The sequence below is a fragment of the Schistocerca piceifrons genome, chromosome 1 (genome assembly GCF_021461385.2).
Source record: "Schistocerca piceifrons isolate TAMUIC-IGC-003096 chromosome 1, iqSchPice1.1, whole genome shotgun sequence".
Taxonomy (NCBI): Eukaryota; Metazoa; Arthropoda; class Insecta; order Orthoptera; family Acrididae; genus Schistocerca; species Schistocerca piceifrons.
This window is the reverse complement of record NC_060138.1, coordinates 456,482,455-456,495,883: the sequence shown is the minus strand read 5'-3', so window position 1 is coordinate 456,495,883 and position 13,429 is coordinate 456,482,455. Positions and strand designations below refer to the sequence as shown.

The following is a 13,429-nucleotide window of genomic DNA, read 5'->3' as shown; positions in this document are numbered from 1 at the left end:
CTTGGTGAATTGTCGTAGAACAGTGCGTGGTGCAACGACAGGATTTGTAGGCACCTTTTGCTCTCATCATTGCTGGCGTTCGTCTCCACGAAATGCGTCCGGAGCACGCCGTTCTATAACGCGAGAGAGTGGATTTTTTACAGTTGTCGTCAGTTAACCGTGGGCGGCTGCTGCGTTCGCTGGAAAGAGCACTGCCGTCGTTGTCCGGTGTGGTCCAGTGGCTAGGATACCTGGCTCTCACCCAGGAGGCCCGGGTTCGATTCCCGGTACCGGAATTGCGCGTTTTTGTTGCTCCTCCTATGCGACTTGTCTCGACTTTGCTCGACTGACGCTACGCTGACGCGTGCAGAAAGCTACGTTAAGTATGACTCGCGGCAACACCTGACGGCGAGAGAGATGCGGCGTCTATCCACTTGTTATCGAGCCACATACCGGTACCTGTAGTCAAGAGGCTTGGAGGACTGCAAGACATTGCCACGGAGGTGAATGCAGCTAACCACTGTAGTTAGAGTCCTGACAGCGCAGGCACGTTCATTTGCTCGTATACATGTGATGGAGACCGTGTCTGACACTGCTGTGGCGTACACCTTGGCCTAGGCTTTGCTGGGTATCGCCACTTGCATTGCAGCCAGCTGCCTTCGCGGGCGCCTCCGTGGCCATGGCCGTGATCGTCTAGTGGTTAGGACATTGCGTTGTGGCCGCAATAACCCAGGTTCGAATCCTGGTCACGGCAATTTTGAAAGTTTTGCCTTGCTGCCGTTGCAATGGCGAGTACTCGAAATGACAGTACTCTCTTGATTTTTTCACTCGTGTTCCGCAGGCCGCAGTTAGCACTACCACTTCATCCCCAACACGTAATGTCGCCTCCCAGAGCGCAGACGTCCGCTGCTCTCTGTAGTCGAAAAGGGCAGTCGTTTGAAGTGCGATGGATGAGCAGCCAGTCCCGGCAGAACAGGAAGCTGTGGCGTGCACTGTTTCTACAAATGCTAGGAACACTGGCGCACCAAGCAGCGCATGTAGCGTGGCCGAGCGCTTTAAGGCGCTGGTTTAAGGCACCAGTCTCTCTGTAGGCGCGGTTTCGAATCCCGTAGCTGCCGGGGGTTTTGATGTGATCGCGTTAACCTGCCGCTTTTCCTTCAAGTGTAACCTCCTTGAGCTCACATATGTTTGATACATGGAGCATTCTAGCTCCGCCTGACAGTTACAGCTACGATACTTTAGTGGTTAAGGAAAGCGCAGGTTCGAAACCTGGTCACGGCACGAAAACGTCTCTTGACGCTGTCTCCTTAACTGCGACAGCTACAGACAAGTGGCGTCGCTACCGTACGGCGGGCACGGCTTTTTCTTGCTGTGGATGGCCTAAAGAGACGCTTCCAGTGGGAGAGCAGCGGAAATACATGGCACGGCGATTGCCAAGATACTTCCATTTCGAAGTGATCTTTGTAGTACAAACGAAACGTTTTGCCGCTGCTGATCCAACGGTAACGTGGCCGAGCGGTCTAAGGCGCTGGTTTTAGGCACCAGTCTCTCCGGAGGCGTGGGTTCGAATCCCACCGTTGCCACTTTTTACGTCTCATTTTTGTGCCGTTGCGGTGTGTCCTCGTGGGGTAGGACGCAGCTCTTGTGACGCGCGTGTTGTGTAGGTAGCGTGGCCGAGCGGTCTAAGGCGCTGGTTTCAGGCACCATTCTCTTCGGAGGCGTGGGTTCCAATCCCACAGCTGCCGAACGTGTAATGTTTCCTGTGTCGAAGGCAGATGCACTCATTGCCCGCAAAGGAAACAGCACAACAAGGCGTGAGCGTCTGCTTGGTGAATTGTCGTAGAACAGTGCGTGGTGCAACGACAGGATTTGTAGGCACCTTTTGCTCTCATCATTGCTGGCGTTCGTCTCCACGAAATGCGTCCGGAGCACGCCGTTCTATAACGCGAGAGAGTGGATTTTTTACAGTTGTCGTCAGTTAACCGTGGGCGGCTGCTGCGTTCGCTGGAAAGAGCACTGCCGTCGTTGTCCGGTGTGGTCCAGTGGCTAGGATACCTGGCTCTCACCCAGGAGGCCCGGGTTCGATTCCCGGTACCGGAATTGCGCGTTTTTGTTGCTCCTCCTATGCGACTTGTCTCGACTTTGCTCGACTGACGCTACGCTGACGCGTGCAGAAAGCTACGTTAAGTATGACTCGCGGCAACACCTGACGGCGAGAGAGATGCGGCGTCTATCCACTTGTTATCGAGCCACATACCGGTACCTGTAGTCAAGAGGCTTGGAGGACTGCAAGACATTGCCACGGAGGTGAATGCAGCTAACCACTGTAGTTAGAGTCCTGACAGCGCAGGCACGTTCATTTGCTCGTATACATGTGATGGAGACCGTGTCTGACACTGCTGTGGCGTACACCTTGGCCTAGGCTTTGCTGGGTATCGCCACTTGCATTGCAGCCAGCTGCCTTCGCGGGCGCCTCCGTGGCCATGGCCGTGATCGTCTAGTGGTTAGGACATTGCGTTGTGGCCGCAATAACCCAGGTTCGAATCCTGGTCACGGCAATTTTGAAAGTTTTGCCTTGCTGCCGTTGCAATGGCGAGTACTCGAAATGACAGTACTCTCTTGATTTTTTCACTCGTGTTCCGCAGGCCGCAGTTAGCACTACCACTTCATCCCCAACACGTAATGTCGCCTCCCAGAGCGCAGACGTCCGCTGCTCTCTGTAGTCGAAAAGGGCAGTCGTTTGAAGTGCGATGGATGAGCAGCCAGTCCCGGCAGAACAGGAAGCTGTGGCGTGCACTGTTTCTACAAATGCTAGGAACACTGGCGCACCAAGCAGCGCATGTAGCGTGGCCGAGCGCTTTAAGGCGCTGGTTTAAGGCACTAGTCTCTCTGTAGGCGCGGTTTCGAATCCCGTAGCTGCCGGGGGTTTTGATGTGATCGCGTTAACCTGCCGCTTTTCCTTCAAGTGTAACCTCCTTGAGCTCACATATGTTTGATACATGGAGCATTCTAGCTCCGCCTGACAGTTACAGCTACGATACTTTAGTGGTTAAGGAAAGCGCAGGTTCGAAACCTGGTCACGGCACGAAAACGTCTCTTGACGCTGTCTCCTTAACTGCGACAGCTACAGACAAGTGGCGTCGCTACCGTACGGCGGGCACGGCTTTTTCTTGCTGTGGATGGCCTAAAGAGACGCTTCCAGTGGGAGAGCAGTGGAAATACATGGCACGGCGATTGCCAAGATACTTCCATTTCGAAGTGATCTTTGTAGTACAAACGAAACGTTTTGCCGCTGCTGATCCAACGGTAACGTGGCCGAGCGGTCTAAGGCGCTGGTTTTAGGCACCAGTCTCTCCGGAGGCGTGGGTTCGAATCCCACCGTTGCCACTTTTTACGTCTCATTTTTGTGCCGTTGCGGTGTGTCCTCGTGGGGTAGGACGCAGCTCTTGTGACGCGCGTGTTGTGTAGGTAGCGTGGCCGAGCGGTCTAAGGCGCTGGTTTCAGGCACCATTCTCTTCGGAGGCGTGGGTTCCAATCCCACAGCTGCCGAACGTGTAATGTTTCCTGTGTCGAAGGCAGATGCACTCATTGCCCGCAAAGGAAACAGCACAACAAGGCGTGAGCGTCTGCTTGGTGAATTGTCGTAGAACAGTGCGTGGTGCAACGACAGGATTTGTAGGCACCTTTTGCTCTCATCATTGCTGGCGTTCGTCTCCACGAAATGCGTCCGGAGCACGCCGTTCTATAACGCGAGAGAGTGGATTTTTTACAGTTGTCGTCAGTTAACCGTGGGCGGCTGCTGCGTTCGCTGGAAAGAGCACTGCCGTCGTTGTCCGGTGTGGTCTAGTGGCTAGGATACCTGGCTCTCACCCAGGAGGCCCGGGTTCGATTCCCGGTACCGGAATTGCGCGTTTTTGTTGCTCCTCCTATGCGACTTGTCTCGACTTTGCTCGACTGACGCTACGCTGACGCGTGCAGAAAGCTACGTTAAGTATGACTCGCGGCAACACCTGACGGCGAGAGAGATGCGGCGTCTATCCACTTGTTATCGAGCCACATACCGGTACCTGTAGTCAAGAGGCTTGGAGGACTGCAAGACATTGCCACGGAGGTGAATGCAGCTAACCACTGTAGTTAGAGTCCTGACAGCGCAGGCACGTTCATTTGCTCGTATACATGTGATGGAGACCGTGTCTGACACTGCTGTGGCGTACACCTTGGCCTAGGCTTTGCTGGGTATCGCCACTTGCATTGCAGCCAGCTGCCTTCGCGGGCGCCTCCGTGGCCATGGCCGTGATCGTCTAGTGGTTAGGACATTGCGTTGTGGCCGCAATAACCCAGGTTCGAATCCTGGTCACGGCAATTTTGAAAGTTTTGCCTTGCTGCCGTTGCAATGGCGAGTACTCGAAATGACAGTACTCTCTTGATTTTTTCACTCGTGTTCCGCAGGCCGCAGTTAGCACTACCACTTCATCCCCAACACGTAATGTCGCCTCCCAGAGCGCAGACGTCCGCTGCTCTCTGTAGTCGAAAAGGGCAGTCGTTTGAAGTGCGATGGATGAGCAGCCAGTCCCAGCAGAACAGGAAGCTGTGGCGTGCACTGTTTCTACAAATGCTAGGAACACTGGCGCACCAAGCAGCGCATGTAGCGTGGCCGAGCGCTTTAAGGCGCTGGTTTAAGGCACCAGTCTCTCTGTAGGCGCGGTTTCGAATCCCGTAGCTGCCGGGGGTTTTGATGTGATCGCGTTAACCTGCCGCTTTTCCTTCAAGTGTAACCTCCTTGAGCTCACATATGTTTGATACATGGAGCATTCTAGCTCCGCCTGACAGTTACAGCTACGATACTTTAGTGGTTAAGGAAAGCGCAGGTTCGAAACCTGGTCACGGCACGAAAACGTCTCTTGACGCTGTCTCCTTAACTGCGACAGCTACAGACAAGTGGCGTCGCTACCGTACGGCGGGCACGGCTTTTTCTTGCTGTGGATGGCCTAAAGAGACGCTTCCAGTGGGAGAGCAGTGGAAATACATGGCACGGCGATTGCCAAGATACTTCCATTTCGAAGTGATCTTTGTAGTACAAACGAAACGTTTTGCCGCTGCTGATCCAACGGTAACGTGGCCGAGCGGTCTAAGGCGCTGGTTTTAGGCACCAGTCTCTCCGGAGGCGTGGGTTCGAATCCCACCGTTGCCACTTTTTACGTCTCATTTTTGTGCCGTTGCGGTGTGTCCTCGTGGGGTAGGACGCAGCTCTTGTGACGCGCGTGTTGTGTAGGTAGCGTGGCCGAGCGGTCTAAGGCGCTGGTTTCAGGCACCATTCTCTTCGGAGGCGTGGGTTCCAATCCCACAGCTGCCGAACGTGTAATGTTTCCTGTGTCGAAGGCAGATGCACTCATTGCCCGCAAAGGAAACAGCACAACAAGGCGTGAGCGTCTGCTTGGTGAATTGTCGTAGAACAGTGCGTGGTGCAACGACAGGATTTGTAGGCACCTTTTGCTCTCATCATTGCTGGCGTTCGTCTCCACGAAATGCGTCCGGAGCACGCCGTTCTATAACGCGAGAGAGTGGATTTTTTACAGTTGTCGTCAGTTAACCGTGGGCGGCTGCTGCGTTCGCTGGAAAGAGCACTGCCGTCGTTGTCCGGTGTGGTCTAGTGGCTGTTCCGCTTTAGACGCCGTGCAGTGTGGACGTGCCTAGTCTTCCGCTCCGCCGTAGCGTTACGTATAGTGGACTATCGTTTTTGTTACGTGTTGTGTTGCAACTTCTGAGAGTATTTCTCCGTCGTTGTTTCGTACCTTGTGTTACTTTCTGTCCTTATTTCAGTGTTTTTTGTGTGGCGGTTTCGACCGCATATTTTGAAAATGTCGTCCCAGGTTATTCCTCGTCAGGCTACAGTTAGTTTTGCTTTTGACAAGTCAACCCGCCATGTGCAACCTAGTTCTCTTGAGATTCATGATTGGTTGGTAGATACCTTTGGTGTTCATTCGGATCAGGTGCACACTGCTTATTTTGATACCGAACTGTATGTTTTCTTTGTTAAGTTTATGGACCCACTTCAGGTTGATAAAATTCTTTCTAAATATGGTCATCAAGTTCTCTTTCGGCATCGGGATGATTCTGTAAGTACCGTGCTGCTTTCCAATGCTTCCATCACGTATAACAATGTTCGTGTTTACAACCTTCCACCGGAGGTGGATAATGTCTATCTTAAGGAGGGTCTACAGAAGTATGGTGATGTAAAGAGCATTCGCCTTGAACGCTGGTCAAGCCAACATCGCCTGCAATGTTACAGTGGTATTCGTTCAGTCGAAATGCACGTTAAGCAGAATATTCCATCTCACCTGCAGATCGGTGGATATCGTGTCCATGTAACATATAGTGGTCAGGTTGGCACCTGTTTTTTGTGCAATGAAAGTGGTCACGTGCGTACCGACTGTCCGCGGAGAGTTTTTGTTTTAAAAAATTCTCTCGAACAGCGTCGCAAGTTAACGGTCGCTGACCTCGTTGCAGGTGGTTCTGCTCTTGGTGTAGCACAGTCCAGTGGTAGTAGCGCCCCGCCACAGGTTTTGCGCACCCCTGATACAGAATTTCCTCCTTTGCGTGCTAAATCTGATGTTGTTCCGTCTGTCCCTCAGGTGGGTGTGCCACTTTTGAATAATAAGAGGCGTCGCCCACACGATGGAAATAGTACGGATGAGGATCTCCCTGAGATGCCCCAGTCCGAGCGACCGGCATCCTCCGAGTCACTGTGTACTGTAGCTGCTCCCTGCCCTCCTGAGGTAGCGGTTCCGGTGGCGGCTGCTGGCGCCCCTCCGGCCTCCGACGCAGCTTCTCTCGAGTCGGGTCGTCGGTCGGGCCTGTTGGCGCCGTCTTCCGAACCGACTTCGATGTCACAACAAGTGGAGCCGCGACAACTTCCTGCTTCGCTGCCCCATACCTCTGCCAGCGGAGCTGCTCCGCTTCCTTCCAACTCTGCGGCCTCGGACCTTCCTGCTCACGTTTCGCCTCCGTGCAGTCCATGTTTGCCGGAAGCTAGTGCAGGTGTTGACCATTCCGTTTTGTCGGATGTTTCCCCCGCGACCCCGGATCCCGCATGTGGACCGGCGCGGGTGGTGTCGGATACAGAACTTGACCCTCCTACGTCACCGGCGGCTGAAGTTTCCTTGCCCGTCAGCCGACGCAAGTTACGCGTTCAGCCGAACGTTAATGCTGTTCGTAAAAAACCGAAACGTAAGGGATCCGCGGAACGGGGTAGCAGTCCCCCTCCCTCTGATGCCTCCGTCACCCCTGCTATGGACTGTGACGCTGGTGCGTCGGTGTAGGTGATTTGTTTTCTCGCTTTTCTCTCTATGGTTCAAGCATACACCTTTCTTACCTTAAATGTTAACCGTATTGAGTCCGACGTTCGCTTTGCCTCTTTGCGGCAGTTTATTTACGACGCCTGTGCGGACGTAGTGTTTTTGCAGGAAGTGTTGTTTTCTGATCTCTCTCTACCTGGATTTCAAACTGTTTTTAATGTCGCGCCGGAATATTCAACAGGAACTGCTCTTTTCTTTCGAGAGGGCATTCCTATTACTGACATTGAATTCCTTGACTCTGGCCGTGGGATTGGTTGCCGTCTTTTTGATCTCCGCCTCGTTGTTTTGTATGCCCCCTCTGGTTCGGGTCACACTGTGGCTCGATCGCGCTTTTATAAAGAAGAGCTTATTTATCTTTTGCGCCAGAGTCCTCGGAGTCTCCTGCTCGGAGGCGATTTTAATTGTGTTTTACGCCCTGCAGACCAGTCCCCCAATTTTAATTATTGCCGTGATTTACATGACTTAGTTCGTACGATGCATCTGCGTGATGTTTGGGAACACAAATATCCAACCCTGGTGAAATATACGTTTTTTACCGCGTCCTCATGCAGTAGACTCGACAGATTCTATTTATCTGATTTTTTATGTGATAAAATTCTTTCTGTCGATGTTATTCCTACTAGTTTTTCTGACCATTGTGCTTTTACTGCAACTGTAAATCTTAGTCGCCAACCTGCAAAACTTTATCGTTCCCAGTGGATGTTAAATGTTTCCCACCTTGCCGACAGTGCTATGGATGATGTTATAAGTGGCGTGTGGGAGCGATGTCTTCGCTCTGTCCCGCGATACCCCTCCTTGCTGGTTTGGTGGACTGCGTTTGCCAAGCCCAAGATTCGTCAGACTTTGATTTTCTACTGTGCTGCTAGGACGCGTGATTTTAAGAACACGTATGAATATTACTACTCTGTCCTGCGTGAACTATATGACGCGGCGGGTACCTCTCCACTGCGGATCCATGATGTTCGTCGTATTAAAGCCAAGCTCTTGAGCCTTAAACGACGACAGATGGATGGTCTGCGAGTTAAGTCGAAACCTCACTCTCTTGTTGAAGGTGAACTGACATCCTTGTACCACCTGCTACGGCATCAGACTCGTCGTCGTCGCTCCTTCATCTCTTCTCTTACGGTGGATGATGGGCGACAGCTTAGTGCACAGGAGGAAATGGTTCGTGCTCTTCATCAGTATTACACTAGTCTCTATTCTGCCGATGATTCTGGTGAGTCTCTTTCGGATGATGTCTTTGGGGATCTAACTGCGACGATCGCGCCTGACGCGAACGGCGAATTTCTCCGGGAGTTCCAGGTAGATGATGTTTTCGATTTTATTGCTCGCTCTCCGTCCAGTAAATCGCCGGGTCCAGACGGCCTGCCTAAAGAATTTTATCTCCGTTTTTGGCCTCTTTTGGGTGGCATTTTTACGCAGATTTTAAATGAGATTGTCAGAGGGATGGATGTGCCTGCCGATTTTAAAGTAGGGAAAATTGTTTTAATTCCGAAGTCCTCTGGTCGTTTATCTGCTGCCAATCTTCGTCCGCTCACATTGCTGAATTTTGACTATAAGACAGCTGCTAGAGCGCTCAATAGCCGGCTGTCTTCTCTGCTTCGGGGTGAGATTGGTGCACATTAATGTTGTTTTCATGATAGATCTATTCTGACACCAGTAGCCGAATATCGGGATGTTTGTCTCGGTTGCGGCGGTTACAAACGTACATTGTGCCTTTGCCTTCCTTGATTTTTATAAGGCTTTTGATCACGTCAGTCATGTGTTTTTAGATCGTGTTTTAGGTACAATAGGTTTTAACGCTTCATCACGTGGTAAAAAATAAAAAATAAAAAAAAAAAAAATAAAAAAAGTGGCTAGGATACCTGGCTCTCACCCAGGAGGCCCGGGTTCGATTCCCGGTACCGGAATTGCGCGTTTTTGTTGCTCCTCCTATGCGACTTGTCTCGACTTTGCTCGACTGACGCTACGCTGACGCGTGCAGAAAGCTACGTTAAGTATGACTCGCGGCAACACCTGACGGCGAGAGAGATGCGGCGTCTATCCACTTGTTATCGAGCCACATACCGGTACCTGTAGTCAAGAGGCTTGGAGGACTGCAAGACATTGCCACGGAGGTGAATGCAGCTAACCACTGTAGTTAGAGTCCTGACAGCGCAGGCACGTTCATTTGCTCGTATACATGTGATGGAGACCGTGTCTGACACTGCTGTGGCGTACACCTTGGCCTAGGCTTTGCTGGGTATCGCCACTTGCATTGCAGCCAGCTGCCTTCGCGGGCGCCTCCGTGGCCATGGCCGTGATCGTCTAGTGGTTAGGACATTGCGTTGTGGCCGCAATAACCCAGGTTCGAATCCTGGTCACGGCAATTTTGAAAGTTTTGCCTTGCTGCCGTTGCAATGGCGAGTACTCGAAATGACAGTACTCTCTTGATTTTTTCACTCGTGTTCCGCAGGCCGCAGTTAGCACTACCACTTCATCCCCAACACGTAATGTCGCCTCCCAGAGCGCAGACGTCCGCTGCTCTCTGTAGTCGAAAAGGACAGTCGTTTGAAGTGCGATGGATGAGCAGCCAGTCCCAGCAGAACAGGAAGCTGTGGCGTGCACTGTTTCTACAAATGCTAGGAACACTGGCGCACCAAGCAGCGCATGTAGCGTGGCCGAGCGCTTTAAGGCGCTGGTTTAAGGCACCAGTCTCTCTGTAGGCGCGGTTTCGAATCCCGTAGCTGCCGGGGGTTTTGATGTGATCGCGTTAACCTGCCGCTTTTCCTTCAAGTGTAACCTCCTTGAGCTCACATATGTTTGATACATGGAGCATTCTAGCTCCGCCTGACAGTTACAGCTACGATACTTTAGTGGTTAAGGAAAGCGCAGGTTCGAAACCTGGTCACGGCACGAAAACGTCTCTTGACGCTGTCTCCTTAACTGCGACAGCTACAGACAAGTGGCGTCGCTACCGTACGGCGGGCACGGCTTTTTCTTGCTGTGGATGGCCTAAAGAGACGCTTCCAGTGGGAGAGCAGTGGAAATACATGGCACGGCGATTGCCAAGATACTTCCATTTCGAAGTGATCTTTGTAGTACAAACGAAACGTTTTGCCGCTGCTGATCCAACGGTAACGTGGCCGAGCGGTCTAAGGCGCTGGTTTTAGGCACCAGTCTCTCCGGAGGCGTGGGTTCGAATCCCACCGTTGCCACTTTTTACGTCTCATTTTTGTGCCGTTGCGGTGTGTCCTCGTGGGGTAGGACGCAGCTCTTGTGACGCGCGTGTTGTGTAGGTAGCGTGGCCGAGCGGTCTAAGGCGCTGGTTTCAGGCACCATTCTCTTCGGAGGCGTGGGTTCCAATCCCACAGCTGCCGAACGTGTAATGTTTCCTGTGTCGAAGGCAGATGCACTCATTGCCCGCAAAGGAAACAGCACAACAAGGCGTGAGCGTCTGCTTGGTGAATTGTCGTAGAACAGTGCGTGGCGCAACGACAGGATTTGTAGGCACCTTTTGCTCTCATCATTGCTGGCGTTCGTCTCCACGAAATGCGTCCGGAGCACGCCGTTCTATAACGCGAGACAGTGGATTTTTTACAGTTGTCGTCAGTTAACCGTGGGCGGCTGCTGCGTTCGCTGGAAAGAGCACTGCCGTCGTTGTCCGGTGTGGTCTAGTGGCTAGGATGCCTGGCTCTCCCCCAGGAGGCCCGGGTTCGATTCCCGGTACCGGAATTGCGCGTTTTTGTTGCTCCTCCTATGCGACTTGTCTCGACTTTGCTCGACTGACGCTACGCTGACGCGTGCAGAAAGCTACGTTAAGTATGACTCGCGGCAACACCTGACGGCGAGAGAGATGCGGCGTCTATCCACTTGTTATCGAGCCACATACCGGTACCTGTAGTCAAGAGGCTTGGAGGACTGCAAGACATTGCCACGGAGGTGAATGCAGCTAACCACTGTAGTTAGAGTCCTGACAGCGCAGGCACGTTCATTTGCTCGTATACATGTGATGGAGACCGTGTCTGACACTGCTGTGGCGTACACCTTGGCCTAGGCTTTGCTGGGTATCGCCACTTGCATTGCAGCCAGCTGCCTTCGCGGGCGCCTCCGTGGCCATGGCCGTGATCGTCTAGTGGTTAGGACATTGCGTTGTGGCCGCAATAACCCAGGTTCGAATCCTGGTCACGGCAATTTTGAAAGTTTTGCCTTGCTGCCGTTGCAATGGCGAGTACTCGAAATGACAGTACTCTCTTGATTTTTTCACTCGTGTTCCGCAGGCCGCAGTTAGCACTACCACTTCATCCCCAACACGTAATGTCGCCTCCCAGAGCGCAGACGTCCGCTGCTCTCTGTAGTCGAAAAGGACAGTCGTTTGAAGTGCGATGGATGAGCAGCCAGTCCCAGCAGAACAGGAAGCTGTGGCGTGCACTGTTTCTACAAATGCTAGGAACACTGGCGCACCAAGCAGCGCATGTAGCGTGGCCGAGCGCTTTAAGGCGCTGGTTTAAGGCACCAGTCTCTCTGTAGGCGCGGTTTCGAATCCCGTAGCTGCCGGGGGTTTTGATGTGATCGCGTTAACCTGCCGCTTTTCCTTCAAGTGTAACCTCCTTGAGCTCACATATGTTTGATACATGGAGCATTCTAGCTCCGCCTGACAGTTACAGCTACGATACTTTAGTGGTTAAGGAAAGCGCAGGTTCGAAACCTGGTCACGGCACGAAAACGTCTCTTGACGCTGTCTCCTTAACTGCGACAGCTACAGACAAGTGGCGTCGCTACCGTACGGCGGGCACGGCTTTTTCTTGCTGTGGATGGCCTAAAGAGACGCTTCCAGTGGGAGAGCAGTGGAAATACATGGCACGGCGATTGCCAAGATACTTCCATTTCGAAGTGATCTTTGTAGTACAAACGAAACGTTTTGCCGCTGCTGATCCAACGGTAACGTGGCCGAGCGGTCTAAGGCGCTGGTTTTAGGCACCAGTCTCTCCGGAGGCGTGGGTTCGAATCCCACCGTTGCCACTTTTTACGTCTCATTTTTGTGCCGTTGCGGTGTGTCCTCGTGGGGTAGGACGCAGCTCTTGTGACGCGCGTGTTGTGTAGGTAGCGTGGCCGAGCGGTCTAAGGCGCTGGTTTCAGGCACCATTCTCTTCGGAGGCGTGGGTTCCAATCCCACAGCTGCCGAACGTGTAATGTTTCCTGTGTCGAAGGCAGATGCACTCATTGCCCGCAAAGGAAACAGCACAACAAGGCGTGAGCGTCTGCTTGGTGAATTGTCGTAGAACAGTGCGTGGCGCAACGACAGGATTTGTAGGCACCTTTTGCTCTCATCATTGCTGGCGTTCGTCTCCACGAAATGCGTCCGGAGCACGCCGTTCTATAACGCGAGACAGTGGATTTTTTACAGTTGTCGTCAGTTAACCGTGGGCGGCTGCTGCGTTCGCTGGAAAGAGCACTGCCGTCGTTGTCCGGTGTGGTCTAGTGGCTAGGATGCCTGGCTCTCCCCCAGGAGGCCCGGGTTCGATTCCCGGTACCGGAATTGCGCGTTTTTGTTGCTCCTCCTATGCGACTTGTCTCGACTTTGCTCGACTGACGCTACGCTGACGCGTGCAGAAAGCTACGTTAAGTATGACTCGCGGCAACACCTGACGGCGAGAGAGATGCGGCGTCTATCCACTTGTTATCGAGCCACATACCGGTACCTGTAGTCAAGAGGCTTGGAGGACTGCAAGACATTGCCACGGAGGTGAATGCAGCTAACCACTGTAGTTAGAGTCCTGACAGCGCAGGCACGTTCATTTGCTCGTATACATGTGATGGAGACCGTGTCTGACACTGCTGTGGCGTACACCTTGGCCTAGGCTTTGCTGGGTATCGCCACTTGCATTGCAGCCAGCTGCCTTCGCGGGCGCCTCCGTGGCCATGGCCGTGATCGTCTAGTGGTTAGGACATTGCGTTGTGGCCGCAATAACCCAGGTTCGAATCCTGGTCACGGCAATTTTGAAAGTTTTGCCTTGCTGCCGTTGCAATGGCGAGTACTCGAAATGACAGTACTCTCTTGATTTTTTCACTCGTGTTCCGCAGGCCGCAGTTAGCACTACCACTTCATCCCCAAC

General features: G+C 52.8%; 16 non-coding genes across 16 annotated transcripts; all 16 read left to right on the top strand.

Annotated features, from left to right (window-relative positions):
• Nucleotides 1–203: 203 nt before the first annotated feature.
• Trnae-cuc lies at nt 204–275 on the top strand. Its single transcript has one exon. It is a non-coding gene; the product is annotated as a tRNA-Glu (tRNA).
• A 386-nt stretch (nt 276–661) lies between these two features.
• Trnah-gug lies at nt 662–733 on the top strand. The gene has a single exon. It is a non-coding gene; the product is annotated as a tRNA-His (tRNA).
• Nucleotides 734–1,480: 747 nt separating this feature from the next.
• Trnal-uag lies at nt 1,481–1,562 on the top strand. Its single transcript has one exon. It is a non-coding gene; the product is annotated as a tRNA-Leu (tRNA).
• A 445-nt stretch (nt 1,563–2,007) lies between these two features.
• Trnae-cuc lies at nt 2,008–2,079 on the top strand. The gene has a single exon. It is a non-coding gene; the product is annotated as a tRNA-Glu (tRNA).
• A 386-nt stretch (nt 2,080–2,465) lies between these two features.
• Nucleotides 2,466–2,537, top strand: Trnah-gug. The gene has a single exon. It is a non-coding gene; the product is annotated as a tRNA-His (tRNA).
• Nucleotides 2,538–3,284: 747 nt separating this feature from the next.
• Trnal-uag lies at nt 3,285–3,366 on the top strand. The gene has a single exon. It is a non-coding gene; the product is annotated as a tRNA-Leu (tRNA).
• A 445-nt stretch (nt 3,367–3,811) lies between these two features.
• Nucleotides 3,812–3,883, top strand: Trnae-cuc. The gene has a single exon. It is a non-coding gene; the product is annotated as a tRNA-Glu (tRNA).
• Nucleotides 3,884–4,269: 386 nt separating this feature from the next.
• On the top strand, nt 4,270–4,341 carry Trnah-gug. Its single transcript has one exon. It is a non-coding gene; the product is annotated as a tRNA-His (tRNA).
• Nucleotides 4,342–5,088: 747 nt separating this feature from the next.
• Trnal-uag lies at nt 5,089–5,170 on the top strand. Its single transcript has one exon. It is a non-coding gene; the product is annotated as a tRNA-Leu (tRNA).
• A 4,460-nt stretch (nt 5,171–9,630) lies between these two features.
• Nucleotides 9,631–9,702, top strand: Trnah-gug. Its single transcript has one exon. It is a non-coding gene; the product is annotated as a tRNA-His (tRNA).
• Nucleotides 9,703–10,449: 747 nt separating this feature from the next.
• Nucleotides 10,450–10,531, top strand: Trnal-uag. Its single transcript has one exon. It is a non-coding gene; the product is annotated as a tRNA-Leu (tRNA).
• A 445-nt stretch (nt 10,532–10,976) lies between these two features.
• On the top strand, nt 10,977–11,048 carry Trnae-cuc. Its single transcript has one exon. It is a non-coding gene; the product is annotated as a tRNA-Glu (tRNA).
• Nucleotides 11,049–11,434: 386 nt separating this feature from the next.
• Trnah-gug lies at nt 11,435–11,506 on the top strand. Its single transcript has one exon. It is a non-coding gene; the product is annotated as a tRNA-His (tRNA).
• A 747-nt stretch (nt 11,507–12,253) lies between these two features.
• On the top strand, nt 12,254–12,335 carry Trnal-uag. Its single transcript has one exon. It is a non-coding gene; the product is annotated as a tRNA-Leu (tRNA).
• A 445-nt stretch (nt 12,336–12,780) lies between these two features.
• On the top strand, nt 12,781–12,852 carry Trnae-cuc. The gene has a single exon. It is a non-coding gene; the product is annotated as a tRNA-Glu (tRNA).
• Nucleotides 12,853–13,238: 386 nt separating this feature from the next.
• Trnah-gug lies at nt 13,239–13,310 on the top strand. Its single transcript has one exon. It is a non-coding gene; the product is annotated as a tRNA-His (tRNA).
• Nucleotides 13,311–13,429: the final 119 nt, after the last annotated feature.